Source organism: Catharus ustulatus, chromosome 11, assembly GCF_009819885.2.
Source record: "Catharus ustulatus isolate bCatUst1 chromosome 11, bCatUst1.pri.v2, whole genome shotgun sequence".
NCBI classification, from domain to species: Eukaryota; Metazoa; Chordata; class Aves; order Passeriformes; family Turdidae; genus Catharus; species Catharus ustulatus.
In genome coordinates, this window is record NC_046231.1 from 21,767,638 (window position 1) to 21,784,737 (window position 17,100).

A 17,100-nucleotide genomic window follows, 5' to 3' on the forward strand; every position below is an offset into this window, starting at 1 on the left:
CTGTGACACTCCTGCCTGTCCCAAAGGGGGTCCAGGGAGTGCGGGATCACAGCCAAGCTGTGAGCAGGTGAGAGCCCAGCAGGAGCAAAACCCAACAACTTCAGTCAGAAATGGCCCAAATCCATCCAGCTGCCTGTAGCTGAGGCTTTACAGTGCTTGTCATGCTGGGTTTGAACTCCATGATCCTAAAGGTCCTCTCCCACCTTAACAATCTGGGATTCTATAAATTTAAAAAGCCCCAAGCAACCCAAACATTGGTCCTCTCTCATGTTTCTGAAAAGCTCAGCTGGTTTGTTAGGTGAAGTTTCCTTTACCTTTTGTGTGCAGCCTGTTCTGCAGTTCTTCTGCAGGACAATCTTTGGTCATTTCATCTCCTGAAATAAATCCTGCCCTTGTTTTTGAGTGGAGAGGAGGCCTGAATTGGGAGAGCTGCTCTGTCCTTGCCAAGGGGGAGTGAGGAGGCAGGACAGTGTGGGCTGCTGGAGTCCAGCACAGGTGAGAATCCCATGGCTTTGAGGCTTCCTGGTGATGGACTCTGGCCTTGGCTGAATAAATATCCAGTAACCTTTGTAGTAACTACATCTCTGTTTCCTGTGTTCCAGAATATTCCATATATGCCACTTTTTATTCCATCTTTTTCCTTTCTGTGTCATTAGCAGAAGTACTGGTGTCTGCATAGGTTTCATGAAGACAATTACTGAGATGGGCCCTAGATTTGATTTCACCTTATTTTGACTATTCTAGTTTAATGATTTTTCTTCTTTAAATATGTGTTTAAAGTATTTTATAATGTCCCTTTCTGTCCCATGAATCTACTACATAGCCTGCCATAATGCAACTCAGATAAAAGATTAGAAATTGAATTTTTTAGTTTAAAAAGTCTTTAAAACAAATTAATAGTTTTTTCATTCTAAAACATCCCAAATCTTAAACCTATTCTTCAGGGAATAAGGACTCTCAAACTTTATTTCCCAGGAATGGAGAGAAAATACCTGATATGTTAGAAGTACAGACTTTCTCTCTTTTCTGGTGAAAAATCCAGACTTGGCTGTTGCCTCTCCCTGGGTAGAGCTGGACCTGGGCCCCAAAAGGTTTGTGTCACCACATGTGCCTGTATCTGATCCCGTGGATATTACAATCACACACACTCTAAGTGTGCAAGTATAAGAGCTCTCCCTCTCGTGCAAATTAATGCCATAGCATTAAAATATTACATGCACTAATCTCTGAAAATGTAGAAGAAAAAAGTGGGAAATAAAGGAGCATCCTTTCAGATTTCCAGGATTGCTGCCAATCATTTGCTATTTGATCTAGAAAGAACAGAAGTGATTCCAACACCCAAGCGAACCCCAGGAGCAGAACAAAGCCCTGCTCACTCCCTGGCCCAGACCTGCAGCACTCAGATCAGTTCTAAATGTGTCAGCCATGGACAAATGCTGTGTACCTGCTCCTGAACAAGCACCTCTGCTTCTCTCCCCTGCTCTTCTTTGAGCCTTCCTCAGGGGCTGCTTCTGCTCAGCCTGGCTTGCTCTCCCACCGAGATCGATGGGAACTTCCAAAGAAAGAGGGTCAGTAATTGTTCCTCTCTAAGGGAAATTGGTTGTGTAAACAAACAGTATTCCTGGCCTTCCCTTCCCTCCCAAAGTAACTGGCTCCTTTGCCTGCAGTTGTTGGGCAACATGTCTGTGTTAGGAAGTGAAGCTGGAGTTCCCAAATCCCCTGAAGGACACTGCTCAGACCCTCCTTTGGTAGATTTGGGAATGTTTTCTTTGCTTTAGTTTGGCAAATCAGTTGGTTTTTTTTCCTGGTGATTTTATTGTTTGTTGGAAATTAAGTCTTAGATGGCGTGAGTGAGGGTCTGAAGTAGCATCTTTGATATTGGAGCAGCTTGGAGCACAGGGGCTTGTTGCAGTGCTGGTGCAGAGATGGAATCTGTGGGCTCCAAAGGGTGGAATGGCAGGACTGCTCCCTAGGGTTTGTGCTCTGCTCTTTTTCTTTGTAAAGTCTTGGAAAATAGGTTGGAAGCAATCTTGGGAGATCATTTATTCCATATTTTTGTTTGAGATGTGATGTATCAGAGCCAGCTCTTGCTGTACAGAAAGCACTTTAGTGTAATAAATAGCAATGATTTTTGCCAAGCTGAGGTTTGCTGACAGTTCCCAGATTTTACACTTCAGGCAGTGTATTTAAATGACTTACAAGGTGTAAATTGCTGCGTGGCTGCTGTGGAAGTCGTGGCCTTTTTGCTCCGTTCCAAGCAGAAGCAGCAGTGTGCAGAGGAGATGTGGCTGTGGCAGGAGCTGGGGTGTGCTCCCCACAGCCCATGAACATCTCCCAGAGGAAGGGCCCTGGAAGGGAGCTGTCCCCAGAGCACAGCACACCTGTGGGTGTGTGCAGGTCAGTGGTGCCCCCAGGCCTTGCAGAGGGCAGCTTGTGTTGCTGAGCATTTCACAAACAAAGATAATCCTTGCTCTGAAGGGTCTGTGTTCTCTTTGGGACCAAAGAGAAAAATATTAAAGAAAAAAAGCTGTTATTGGAAAAGCCTAATCCAATATTGTTTATTGCTCAGAGTTGTTCTCTGTTGTTTGTAGTTTGAACAGTAGCCACTTACTGCTTTTTCATTAATCATAATTTTCTCATGCTATAACATCTCTTACCCTTCTCTAATTTTATGTTACCCTTTGCTTTAGTGGGGAGTTGTTGGTTGGTTGGTTTGTTTTCTTGACCTTCTGCTGTTTCTAATTTGTGCCCTGTATGCACCCTCTGGAGCCCAGGGAATAAGGAACTGCAGGAGGGGAGATCAGGACTGGTGCTAGAAAGGGAGAAGGAATATTTGGGATGAACAGAGCAGAGCTGGGTTTGGCTGGTGCCACCAGCCCAGGGGGCACAGAGCAGAGCCTGCCTGGGTACCTGGGCATGGGGCAGTGCCCCAGGGCTGTGTGTGGGTGTAAGAGGATGAAGGAGGGTGTAGGACCATGGAGGAGGGTGTAAGAGGATGAAGAAGGGTGTAGGAGGATGAAGAAGGGTGTAGGAGGATGAAGGAGGGTGTAGGAGGGTGTAGGACGACAGAGGAGGGTGAAGGAGGATGAAGGAGGGTGTAGGACCATGGAGGAGGGGGAAGAAAGGTGTAGGATGATGGAGGAGGATGTAGGACCATAGAGGAGGATGAAGGACCATGGAGGAGGGTGAGGGATGATGAAGGAGGATGAAGGACCATGGAGGAGGGTGAGGGAGGGTGTAGGACCATGGAGGAGGGTGAGGAAGGGTGAGGGATGATGAAGGAGGATGAAGGACCATGCAGGAGGGTGCAGGACCATGCAGGAGGGTGCAAGGCCATGCAGAAGGGTGCAGGGCCATGCAGGAGGGTGCAGGGCCATGCAGAAGGGTGCAGGGCCGTGCAGGAGGGTGCAGGGCCGTGCAGGAGGGTGCAGGGCCGTGCAGGAGGGTGCAGGACCATGCAGGAGGGTGCAGGGCCATGCAGAAGGGTGCAGGGCCATGCAGGAGGGTGCAAGGCCATGCAGGAGGGTGCAGGGCCATGCAGGAAGGTAAGGGATGATGAAGGAGGATGAAGGACCATGCAGGAGGGTGAGGGAGGGTGCAGGACCGTGCAGGAGGGTGCAGGGCCATGCAGGAGGGTGCAGGGCCATGCAGGAGGGTGAGGGAGGGTGCAGGGCCATGCAGGAGGGTGCAGGACCATGCAGGAGGGTGCAGGGCCGTGCAGGAGGGTGAGGGATGGGCCTTGCAGCAGCAGCACTCTGCTGCAGCCACAGCTCCATTAGCCGCAGCCCCGGAGCAGCCCCTCCATCCTGCAGACATTTGCTTTACGTAAAGCAGCTCGCAGCTCTGTGAGTATTGATGTAGACATTACCACAAATCGCCACTTAGGGACCGGGAAGAATTGACTAACTGGTTTCAGATCCAATACACATAACCTGATCAGACGCAAACTTTAAGTACACTTGCAGTCGTGCCAACTGCACCAGCGGGGAAGTGACTCTTCTGCCGGCTCTTTAAAGAGGCCCTGAGGGGAAACCATGAAAAAATAAAGATATGGACTTAAGGCTTGTGCTACGCTTGTAAGGTGAAGAGTTAGTCTTGACATGAGAAATTAAAACATGACTGCTCTTTGTGAGACTTGGTTTGTAAATATTTTTTTATAAAACTCAACAGTTTGGGTTTTGCAGTCACCACAGTCAGTGTGGATTCCTGAGATCATTCTGAATCTTCTTTGTATTAAAAGGCCTGGATGCTCTCCCGTACCTTCAAAAAGGACTGTTCATGCTGCCAGTTAGGGAAGAAATACAAAAGCAAATGAGTCCATTTCCTGATTTTCATTGTAAGTGTGATGTTTTCCAAAACTGGTGAGATTGGCAGGACAGAAGAGAGGCTCAGCGTTGGCAGAGCTGGCTGGTGGCACCTCTGGCTTGGTCTCACGGCTGTGCCCCGGTGTGAGGAGCTCAGCAGGACCTGGGGCACGGGGGAACAGTGAGCTGTGCTCTGGGAGTGCCAGAGACAAGAGCATTTCATGCTTTTGGTGTTGTCTCATGGTGTCACAGCTGAGAGCTCCACTCTAAAAGTTGGCAGTTGTGAATTTTTTAGTAGATCATAACAATCAAACAGGATTCTGCATGCTGGGATTGAGAACTATGGAATGATCAAAGAAGGCGGGAAGAGTGAAAGACAAATTCAAATAATTAGTGGGAAATGGAGCCTCTTGTGCAGCTAAGTTGGGTGATTGAGAGAACAAATCTGTGTTTAGCTACCTGAGTGTGAGGCAGGGAGGGGAAGAGGCTGGGGCTCTGTGGCCTGTGCACAGGAGAGAAGCAGCTCCAGGCTTTTCATCCTGCTCCTGCTCCTGGAGCTCGTGCACGGAGCAGCGTCTGCCTGAGCACCGGGGCTTCTGCTCGGGGAACTCTCAACTGATGCTGCTGTCCCATATTTAGTGATCCCAGAACTCAGAATTGCCACGGAAAGCCCAGGAGGGTCCAACAGGGCGCTGAGGACTGTTTTCTTATTACTAAACAGAGAGATATTAACAACACAATGTAGGAATAAAAAAAAAAAAACCAAAAGAAAAAAAAAAGAAAGCAAAGCCAGCCGCCTGCTCTTTTCTTCTCAGCATTATTATTTGTGACAAAGCCTTTGGTCCATTTTTCTTCATAATTTGCAGGACTCCTAATGGGAACAGCACCTCCCAATTACCATGGTTGCCAAAGGCTAATTTGGTTACCCTCAGGATCCACAATAGAGAAACTGTGTCGGCCCTTTGTAGATATTTGCATACTATACATACCGGGAATGTAAAACAGCTGCCCGGGCCCTATTCCACTATCATGGCAATTATGGGTCATTAGCTTTTTCTTTTTTCTCCCTCTTCTTTTCTTGTTCTCATCTTCTAAACTCCGCCAGGCAGCAGAAGCAGCTGATGGGTTCGGAGGGAGCGGCAGCAGGGCTGGAGCTGCCCGGTCCGGCTGGGCTGGGGCTGGACTGGGACTGGGATTGGGGCTGGGGATGGGACTGGGGATGGGACTGGGACTGGGGCTGGGCTGGGACTGGGACTGGGGCTGGGGCTGGGGATGGGCTGGGACTGGGGATGGGCTGGGACTGGGACTGGGGCTGGGGCTGGGACTGGGACTGGGTCTGGGCTGGGATTGGGTCTGGGTCTGGGACTGGGACTGGGACTGGGGCTGGGGCTGGGACTGGGCTGGGACTGGGTCTGGGACTGGGACTGGGACTGGGACTGGGGCTGGGGCTGGGACTGGGCTGGGACTGGGTCTGGGACTGGGACTGGGGCTGGGCTGGGGCTGGGGCTGGGACTGGGCTGGGACTGGGTCTGGGACTGGGACTGGGACTGGGACTGGGACTGGGACTGGGACTGGGGCTGGGACTGGGACTGGGACTGGGGCTGGGGCTGGGACTGGGGCTGGGGCTGGGGCTGAGAGTGCTCGTCCTGGAGTGTGCCCATCCGAGAGTGTGACCATCCTGGAGTGTGCCCGTGTCCGTGCCCCTGTCCATCTGTCCGTGCCCGTGTCCGTGTGTCCGTGCCCCTGTCTATCTGTCCATGTCCATGCCCGTGTCCGTATGTCTGTGCCCCTGTCTATCTGTCCATGTCCGTGCCCATGTCCGTGTGTCCATGCCCATGTCCGTGTTTCCGTGCCCGTGTCCGTGTGTCCATGCCCCCCTCCATCTGTCCATGCCCGTGTCCATCTGTCTGTGCCTCTGTCCATGTGTCCGTGCCCCTGTCCATCTGTCCGTACCCATGTCCGTGTGTCCGTGCCTGTGTCCGTCTGTCCGTGCCTCTGTCCATGTGTCCATGCCCCTGTCTATCTGTCCGTGCCCGTGTCCGTGTGTCCGTGCCCCTGTCCATCTGTCCATGCCCGTGTCCATGCCCCTGTCCATCTGTCCGTACCCGTGTCCATCTGTCCGTGCCTCTGTCCATGTGTCCGTGCCCCTGTCCATCTGTCCATGCCCTTGTGCCCCGGGCAACTCCTGCAGCGCTCCCGACCCCAGCCTGTCCCTGTCACACACACTCTGTCACCACCCTGCTCCTTGGGGACACCTCCCCGAGCTGCCAAAACTTTGCTGGGCTCCCGGGGGCCCAGAAATTAAGGAAGGGGACAAAAGAGAGCTCCTCTTAATTTGGTCAGGATTCAATTTGTTAATGGCCAGAGCCTTTTAATACTTTATCTCCCTTTTGTTCTGGGCAACGTTTACAGTCTCGGTGCAGTTTACAAGGAAGTGATGGTTTTGCATATACATTAATTTTTTTATGAACTGCTAATTTTATTGACAATAAGGATAGATTGAAAGACCCAAAGCTTTTGTGTTGTTTTGTTAAAGCAAATAAGTAAAGCACAAATGTAAATTACATCTCCAGGTTCACATTAGAGGTTTGCAAATAATACTGAGCTAATGGTTATTGCTAAGGAAAATAGCACTGGGATCAATATTCTATACAGTAGAACGCAATACCTCTCTCTCTTTTAATCACCTCATTGCAGAAATGGCATTGAAATTTGAAATCTCATTTTCTCCATTTGTACAAATTGAACATAAATCATTGTGAGTGAGGGGAGGTTTCGGGCAACTTCACTCTTTGTGGGATTGCATTGCTAATTAGTGCTGGAGGGAAAGGGGGATAGAGCCAGGGCTCCACCGGACTCTGACCTGCCCGTGGATAGGTCTGTAAATAAATAAAAAAATCGGGGGATAAATGTTGGGCTCCACCTTCTCTGCACCAGGGTCTTCAGAGCAAAGGCAGCACTTGCAATAGTCATTTCTTGCCACCATTAGAAATGGATAAATAATTAAGAACAAGATGCTGACCTGCTTTTGTTGGAGTGTACCTGGTGCTGCACAAACACAGCTCGGTGTGCAGCTGCTTCCCCAGGAGCCTGGGCTGAGTCTGGGGCTCTGGGGGTCCCCAGGTGTGTGCTGGGGGCTCTGCTGCTGCTCACACCACAACAGGGCTCAGGGTAGGTCTGAAAGTGCCATTCCTGCTGGTCAGGGTCTCTGATTTGCTTAAGTAGCGTTTATGAGAGAAAGAGCCACAGAAGGACCTTTGTTGAACTCTGAACCCTTTTGCTGGGGGTGCACGAGCTGTGCCCCTCAACAGCTTACCCAGAGCAATCCAGGACATCACAAACACTGAGAGAAAGGTGAGAGCTGTTGGGGCAGTGATTCAGGCCGAGAGATGGGAGAGATTTGGAATAAACAGGGTTTTATTTGTCTGTGTGGAGACAAATCCTGTGTAGGATACTACTGTGAGTGTTATGGAAGGAGGAGTCGAGTGGCTGGGAAAGGTTCACACAGAGTAGGAGGGTTCCAGGCATCACCCCATGGATAAAGACTGTTTTAAATTATTCACTATCAGTCCCAGAGATTTATCACTACACCTGTATTTTTCCATCATTTTTGCGCTTTCTAAACCACTACAATAGGAGATAAATAGGGAACTTTATGGGAGAAACTGTTATTAAGGCTCATTATATAAATTTGTTCTTGCCATTTTCAATAGCTGAAAGTGAAGAAAATAAATAAAATACCCTTGAAAGTGAAGAACAAACACTGAGCTGGCAGAGCTGCTAGCAGAGAAGAAATAACTCAAATAATTTTAAAACGTTGGGGGCAGAAAGCTCAGACTCAAACCAAGGGGTGGTTGAAGAGGATGAAAAAGAGATCAAAATTATTAGAATCATTGATTTTTAAATCAGGATGCTGTTTAAAATATATATTTAGTTTCAAGGAATGATGAGGATACATGACAGAAATTGGCTCATCCATGGCTTGGTCTGCGCTGTCAACTTCCAGCACATTGAGAAAACATAAAAGTATGTATGTTTAAACAAAAAATAGAATTTAAATAAAACTTTTCTGGGAAAACACTCTTAAGAGTAGGCAGGTAAAAAATTTGGTAGGTAAAATACACTCCTGATAAATGTCTTCCTTCAAAAGGGATGGACTTAGGGTTTAGGCAGCTGTCAGTGCTGGAGCAGTGGGAAATGAACTCTTTAACCAGTAAACTATGCAGAGACATTTATTTGTTGTGTGGCTGACTGAATGGTTTGAGGTTTGCACATAGAGCAGCTTATTTTGAAGAAACAAAAATAATTTGGAAGTTGTGTAATTTGGTAACATGTGGGGATCTCACAGTCCCTGAGATCAATCAGGGACAGGGGACTGGGTAAGCTGAGCTCAGGAGGCTGGCACAGCTGGTGGGGTATGCTCAGGACTGCTCTGGAAACCATCTGTGGAAGAGATTTGCTGGAAACTGCTCTTCCCAAGTCTGAGGTCTTTGGGGTTGCTGGCAGGAGGGTCCAGGTCAGGGCACCTGGACGAGGGACAGAGCTGTCACCTCAGCGAGGCGGGGGGATCGTGCTCTGAGAGTGGATATTTTTCTTCTGAATTTATCATCTCATGCTCTGCAATATAAATGTTTATAAATTAAATGCATTCATAACTAAGTGCTGCATAAACAATTGATAAATAACTGCAGGCTGCGTGCTCGGGTACCCTGATGTTTGTGTGGCCGGTGTGGATGAAGCACCAGCAGCTCCTGGTGCTGCAGAGTGCTTGGAACAGTGGCTGTGAATTATCTGCTCCTCATATTGATGGGATATTTCTGGAGCATAAAGATAATAATTAAAGTGTCACTTTTTTTTAGTTGCATTCCATATGAAGATCTGCTCAATATTTTATAAGTTGTATTTAGCTTCACTGGTGCCAGTAGAGAGAATTCATTTTGGGAGCAGACTAGATGAGAAGCTGCTATATTTTTAAAGAAGCTCCCAGTGCAGGCTGGCTCCAGGAATCCCAGCTGGCATGTGCCTGGAATGCTGTTTGGTGCTGGCAGATGTTACAAAGAGCCCAGATTCCGTGTGGAATAAAGGACTGTCCTTCCTTCTGCCCGGGTGCAGGAGCTGACCACAGCACATGGCCAGAGCAGGGCCTCAGAGCCAGGGGTTCAGAGCCCAGGATCCTCCCTGCAGAGCAAACTCTGCTCTGGGTAGGAGGATGAGCAGGCTGGAGGGGTGAGGAGGATGAGGAGGCTGAAGGGGGTGAGGAGGATGAGCAGGCTGAAGGGGCGAGGAGGATGAGCAGGCTGAAGGGGGTGAGGAGGATGAGGAGGCTGAAGGGAGTGGGGAGGATGAGCAGGCTGAAGGGGGTCAGGAGGATGAGCAGGCTGAAGAGGGTGAGGAGGATGAGCAGGCTGAAGGGGCGAGGAGGATGAGCAGGCTGAAGGGAGTGGGGAGGATGAGCAGGCTGAAGGGGGTGAGGAGGATGAGCAGGCTGAAGAGGGTGAGGAGGATGAGCAGGCTGAAGGGGCGAGGAGGATGAGCAGGCTGAAGGGGGTGAGGAGGATGAGGAGGCTGAAGGGGTGAGGAGGATGAGCAGGCTGAAGGGGTGAGGAGGATGAGCAGGCTGGAGGGGTGAGGAGGATGAGCAGGCTGAAGGGGGTGAGGAGGATGAGCAGGCTGGAGGGGTGAGGAGGATGAGGAGGCTGAAGGGGTGAAGACCCTTGCCCAGGGGTGCTTGTGGCCAGGATGCTCCTCCTGCAAGGCTGGTCTGCAGTGGTGCTGTGAGGTGCAGAGGTGTCCTTGGGCTCTGGGGACACAGGTGTGTGGTGCTGTGAGGTGCAGAGGTGTCCTTGGGCTCTGGGGACACAGAGGACACAGGTGTCCCCAGAACTCAGCTGTGCTCCTGGTGTGGAGTCCACCACAGAGCCCTGCTGGGCCAGCCCTGCTCCGGAGCATCTGCCCTGCCCCAAAGACCTCACGTGTCTGATGGAAGAGGTATTTGCAAACCTACCGAGCCCAGAAAGAGAGAATTATTGTATGAGTAATAATAAGCACTTAAATAGCACTTGACAACTTGATTGATACAAACATTAGCAGATTAACTCCTGCAGGACCTGGTGATGGATCTGTGTTTCCCTGTACTGCACTTGGAGAAACTGAGGTATAGAGGCAGATTAATTTCCTTGCTGACCCACAGTGTGTTGCTGGCAAAGACAGAATTAGAATTTAGAGACTTCTTAATGACCAATTAGCAAAATTATGAAACAAAAGAGCGATAGCTCCAACAGCTACCTCCAGGATCAGCACGAGAGGACACTGCATAGCCTCAGCATCCTATACCCAAGTAGTCATTTCAGTCAAGAGTTCATAATTGTATCTAGAAATAAGGACTATTTTTATCATGTGTCTTGCCTTGTGTTTATCCAGTTCTCTATTTCACATCTGCAGATTGTGGCTTTGCAGATATTTATCTATATTTAGATGCATGCAAATACGGCTTTAGCAGTAGAACCATAAAATACAGCCATCCATAAACTAACTGGGATATATGACTCTCCCTACTTATTGGCACTGCACTTTTGGGTATGTACATTAAATATGTGTCTATTTTACTACCTGGAGAACACAAAATGAGTGAAATCCAGCTATTTGCCTATTACTCTTTGACTGAAAAATTGTGTATGTTTATAGTTGAGATAGATGCGCAGCGCGCTGGCTGCGATGGAGCCAAGGTGTTATTGATGACTTTGGGATGACGGCAGTGCTCACAAGGAGGGGCCCTGCCTGACTTAGGGCTCAGCCCAGGCTGAGGCCAATAAATCCTTTGTGTCACGCCTCGTCTCGCTGTGTTTGGGGCGTGCTGCATATTTTACAGGCAAACTATTTCAGAAAGATGTTAGAGACTTTAATAAATGATTTGTGTCATTTTTCATAGAGTTCTCCACGTGAAGGCAGACTGGCAGTTACCAAGCCTCCAAGTTGTACAAATAAGATTTTAGAAACCTTTACTTACACAAAGTATGATCTTTGTGTATATAATAAGGGAAAGATTTTAAGAGCTCAAACTTCCTAGGTGTAAAGTACTTTCCTCATTTGATAAAATAGCAACATCCTTATTCTGTCCTTAGTGAGCTAAATAATAGTTGGTGGCCAATATCCCATCAGCAGTGCCTGGAAGATGCAGTTCTGTGCCTCATCTCAAAACTTTGTGGATGCAATTTTGGCAGAAGTTGGGGATGTTTGAAGAGAAAGGGATGGAGGAGGGCGAGGGTGCAGAGCGCTGTGTCCATGTGAGCAGCTGCACCCAGCCCCTCTGATCAGCACAGGGCACTCAGGGCATGGCCAGGGCATGGCAAACATCCTGATCCATGTCAGCTAGCCTTAGTTGATGAGAGAAAAGCCTAAATCAGAGACATTGACCTCACTTGACTGCTCACCTTGGAGGCCTGGGTCCTCCTGTGTTCCCCAGAGCCAGCCTGGCGTGGCACGGGGCAGGGAGGGACATCTCCAACACGGGATGTGGATCAGAGGTGCAGGAATTCCCAACAAAAACAGGTAGTGCTGAAAGACAGGAATGTTAATAGAGGCCTGGAAGACTCGTGTTTGGCGAGGGTTGGAGGAGGCCAAGGCTCCAGGAGAGATTGCCTTAAGCCCAACAGGCTGTGTTAATTCCCTGCCAGGCTCTGAGCCCAGCCCTGGCCCAGCAGTCACCTCAGCGCTCCCAAAATCTGCTCCAGAGCCCTGGGACAGGGAGGGACAGGGACCCTGACCCCTTGCTCTGCCCCTGTCCAGCCCAGCTGGGACAGAGCAGCCCAGCATTTGGAGCATAATAATAATTCTGCAGATCAAAGCAGCTCTTCTTCAGACAATTACAGTAAAATTGAAGCTCTCCTCCAAGAGCAACGTGTGCCCTTGTTGTGGTTTCCCTTTTTTGCCCTCCTTTTCTTTCTTTCTGTCCCCCCCTTTTTTTTTTTTTTTTTTTTTTTTTTATCCTTTATGAGCAAATTGCTTTTTCAGGGCTATAGAAAGAACCGATTGGAAGCTGAAATCCTCCCTCTCTGCCCAGGGGTGGGATTCCCAGGGTTAGACATGTAACATCTGAAGGGTGATTTTTTTTTAAAATTGATATCCGAGAATAAAAGAGAGAATAGTAGGAGAAGCTGATCAGGAATGAATAAAGTCTCCTTTTAAGCTGAAATAACCTTCCCCCCCCTCCCCAATTTTCCCTCCAGAAAAGCCGGACTGTAATTGCTTGCAATCACTCGGCACAAATTGTCTGTGCGTATTTGCTTTTTAATTTTGTATAATCTGGTCCATTTCGCTCTCTCTGCCTTTGAGCTTAACCTCTCTCGTTCTCTCCCTCCTTTTCTCCCTCGCATGCCTTCCTTTTCTCTCTTGCTTTAATTCTTCGATGCTGCTAAAAAAAAAAAATTATTACTAATTCACAATGATCTTTGATGGCTTTTACTAAGGAAAAGGCACTCAGGAAAAAAAAAAAAAGAAACTGAGTGGACATGTGCTGCAACTGGTGAGATTTCCGTGTTATCTTTGAAGTGTTTGTTAATTTGTCTATTTATTTCATTTCTGTTCCTTAAGGCTCAGCAGCTGGTTCAGTGCCCCATGGGATGGGGCTCCCTGGGGAGGTCGGGGTGTGACACCGCCGTGTCCTGATGTGTCCTGCAGCTGAACTTGGGGCTTTGTGAGCAGTGCCTCTGAGACATGAATAATGGCTTCTGAGATGTTTGCAATTTGGGGTTCTCATTCAGATTTTGCACTAAAATTTTGTTCAAGCAGGTGCCTGTGAGCCGCTGTCTCAAGGTTTGGCCCAGGGTTTGAGTAGAAGCCTAGCTGATGTTCTAGAAAATTTTGGTGTGCTAGAAGATGCTGACAGAGATGCTGGGAAGGAGAAGGTGCAGAGATCCAGAGATGCTGGGAAGGAGAAGGTGCAGAGATCCAGAGATGCTGGGAAGGAGAAGGTGCAGAGATCCCATCACAGAGGAGCTTCTCCTCATTCCTGCTTTGCCATTCACAGACGGGTCCGTGGGGCTCGGTGCTGTCGGCACCAGGGCGGGAGCGAAGGGCTCGGGACTTTGGCCTCATTGCAGTGCTTTGGTTTTATTTCTTAAGCAAGCCTGGCTTTGTGGGGCAGTCCTGCTGTCCCTGCAGGGCCCAGCTCCCAGAGCAGCTCTTGCCTGGGGACCCTGGACCATCCTCTCCTCTGCCTCCTCCTGTCCCCACCCTGCACCCAAAGCACGGCTCTGTCCTGGCTCACTGCTCCTGATGCTGCTGCCTGGCAGTGCCTGAGCAGCCCTGGAGTTTTTCTGACATTTCTGTGGATGATTTGCTGCAATATCATATTATATATTTTATTTAGGAAGTCTTGGTTCAGTATTCGGTTGCTGTGTTTTGGGGCTTTTTCCTGCCCTGTTGTTCAGGGTTTGTTTGGTTTGGGTTTTTTTCTCTCATTCTGACAGTGAAAAATGTTTTTAAAACAAAAACCAATGAAAATTAATGTAGTAATATGTATTTTCTTGTAACTTGGGTTTTTTCCTTGCCATTTCCAGAAGCAGTGCTCTCGCCCTTCTCAGATTTTGGTGGTAGTTTGTTACAAATGCTTTACAAATGTTACAAAGGCTTTATTTTCTTTTTAAAGAACTTCTAATGAGCAATTCTAATCATGAGCAGAGATATTTGTATCAATAGTCCCTGGGTCTCCCAGAGCAGTTTTGGAAAGAGCCCCCCACGCTTCCCCCATGTCACAGGAGGGTGGGGGCTCCAGACCTCTCTGAAATCCTGGTGCTGTTCCACCGGGTCCTGCTTTCTGCAGGTGAGAATTTAACTTCCCATTTGGAGTCATTCCGTGGAAGGATGCTGCTCAGGACCTGGTTTCTCTTGAAATTTCTCCCACAGGTAAATAGTTTATTTTTTTTTTTTTGCTCATAATACCTTGAAAGGAAAAAGAGAGCAAGCTCATGGCTGCATAGAGAAACCTGAAAGGGTCTGGATTCCATTCTTCAAGCTCTGGAGAGATCAAGGGCTTGGCAGGCACTGGCCTTCAATCTAAACAAGAAAAGAAAATTAAAAAGAAAGGAAAATAAGGAAAGGTAGCTTTATCCTCAAAACAAACAGTTGCTGATTCCCAGCAAACAAACCTGTAGAAAAACCCGAGCAGTTTCAGAAGGAAAATTCCATGTGTATTTCTCTTGATGCGTTTTAGGTTTGTTTGTAACAGATTTATAATCCTGTATTATTCAGCTTTTCATTTGAAATTCCAATGAGCTGTTTGAATGGTCTGGTGCAGGCTAGGAAGTAAAGAGCATAAAATAGTCCCATTGACTTATGATTTTCTGCTGACTTTTTCATTGTCATCCCATATCTTCATTCTCTGTCATCAGAGCGTTCCGGGAATGTCCTCTGCTGCCTGTCTGATAGCGCTGTGGAATATAGGAAATGGGATGAATTGCAGATGACTCAATAATTTATTCAGATGTGGTCTGTCATCTCTGGGCAGGCTTCAAGCACACGTGGAGGGTGGGTGGGAGATTTTATACAAGTTTCCTTCCGCCCTCGTGCCCAGAGGATTTTTGCTGTGGCTCGTGGCCCCAGCGGCACAGCCGTGTCCAGGGGTCCCAGTGTCCAGCAGGGGCTGGGGTGATGGTCAGTGGCTGGGAAGGCAGCACCTGTCTGTGTCCCCTCAGCAGTGCTGGAGCACTGCAGGCCCTTTCTGTCACTTGAACTCTTCGTGCAGATTGACCTCATGCTTTTAAATAAGATGTGATGGGAAGAGCAGGAGCCTGAGCTGGAGCACAGAGGGGAGAGCCCCTGGTTCAGGGCTGAGGTGAAGGTGTTGTGTTCAGCCTGACTCTCACCCAGCCCCCGTGTGAGATTTCTGATAACTCTTGTGTTTGGACCTTTTTGTTCCCCTGAGCTGTCTCTTCACAAAAGATATTTCAGGGTCTTTCAACCAGTTCGGAAAGTTCATTATATTTTTAATACAATGTGGAAAAAAATTTAAAATAATGATTTGATATACAGGCATTGATGAAAGATGTATTTTTAAAGTAGTAAATTAAAATCTCATTAATATTTCAGTGAGAATATTTTGTGCTTATCTGTTTCATCTCTATTTTTGACCTATGGCTTGGAGTTCACAGCATGAAGGAGATGGTGAAATCTGTTCACCATAAAATGTTAATTATAAGTAAATTACAGCACAAACGTTCAATCAGCCACATTAATTCTACATAAAGTGAATTATTGTAGCAGAAAATTTTAAAATGTGACTGAATTTTATAATCTGCATCCTCCATTTTCTACCTTTGCTCTTAGTGCTGTGCTGTTCCTCCCCAGCATGGCTGAGCTCTGTGTGCTGATGGGAAGTGCTTTCTCCCTAGATGATGTTAAAAATGGAAGAGCACCATTTGATCCAGCTGTTTGCAGCTACTAAATGCCTCTTAAATACAGAAAATTGTCTTTGCCCGGTGAGGAAGTGCAGCAGCAGCTGGAGAGGCAGAGCTGTGGGTGCTGGAGCTGGGGCTGGAGCGATCACAGCCCCACGAGTGTTGGCAGGACCCTGCATTTGGGTTTAATCCTGTGTTTGTTTTGACAGCCAACAGGCACGTGAATCCCCGTGTAGTTTTGAAAATGTAGCTGGAGGTCTTGCTGCCTTCCTGACCCCGGGGGGAAAGGCTTCCTTTGAATCCCAGCCTGGGCTGCAGTGCTGCCTTTGGAAAGCCAAACGTGCAGAGGCATTTGAAAGGAATTTCTGCCGAGATGCAGGAATCCCCTCGGAGGGAAGGGAGCAGAAGAAATGGTGATTTGCTCAGGGAGGAGCCCAGGCAGAGCAGAGGGCAGAGGTGCCCCAGGAAGGGCTGAGAGCTGATCCGTGGAGTGGGAGGGAGACCCTGAGCCCCAGAGCCTGGCACAGAGCTTGTGCCCCAGCTCTGCTGTGCCTGGCACTGCCACTGAGCTTGTGCCTCCAGCTCTGCTGTGCCTGGCACAGAGCTTGTGCCCCAGCTCTGCCGTGCCTGGCACTGCCACAGAGCTTGTGCCCCAGCTCTGCTGTGCCTGGCACAGAGCTTGTGCCCCAGCTCTGCTGTGCCTGGCACTGGCACAGGGCTTGTGCCTCCAGCTCTGCTGTGCCTGGCACAGAGCTTGTGCCCCAGCTCTGCTGTGCCTGGCACAGAGCTTGTGCCTCCAGCTCTGCTGTGCCTGGCACAGAGCTTGTGCCCCAGCTCTGCTGTGCCTGGCACTGGCACTGAGCTTGTGCCCCAGCTCTGCTGTGCCTGGCACTGGCACAGAGCTTGTGCCCCAGCTCTGCTGTGCCTGCCACTGAGCTTGTGCCCCAGCTCTGCTGTGCCTGGCACTGCCACAGAGCTTGTGCCTCCAGTTCTGCTGTGCCTGGCACTGGCAATGAGCTTGTGCCCCAGCTCTGCTGTGCCTGGCACTGGCACAGAGCTTGTGCCCCAGCTCTGCTGTGCCTGGCACTGGCACAGAGCTTGTGCCCCAGCCCTGCTGTGCCTGGCACTGCCTCCACTCCTGTAGATGCCCGTCGGTGTCTCTGAGCTGCTCTGCCTCCACACCTGAGTAATTTGCTGCCAGTGTGAGATGAGGGCTGCAGAAAACGTGTGAGAGCTGCTGAGATCTGAGCTGTGAAGTGCTGTGGAGATCCTGGAGACAATCTCTCACCATTTATTGGGAAATTAAGGTCTCTTTTGTGGGAGGAGTGGCAGGAAAGCAAAATGAAACTCAGACATCTAAACAAAGTAATTTGTGAAAAGATAATTATTATGAGATGCTTTAT

General features: G+C 48.9%; 1 protein-coding gene across 3 annotated transcripts in view; it reads left to right on the top strand.

Annotated features, from left to right (window-relative positions):
* The window catches only part of ZFHX3 (zinc finger homeobox 3), a 380,864-nt gene that overhangs the window by 129,431 nt on the left and 234,333 nt on the right, over window positions 1-17,100 (top strand). The window lies entirely within an intron of this gene.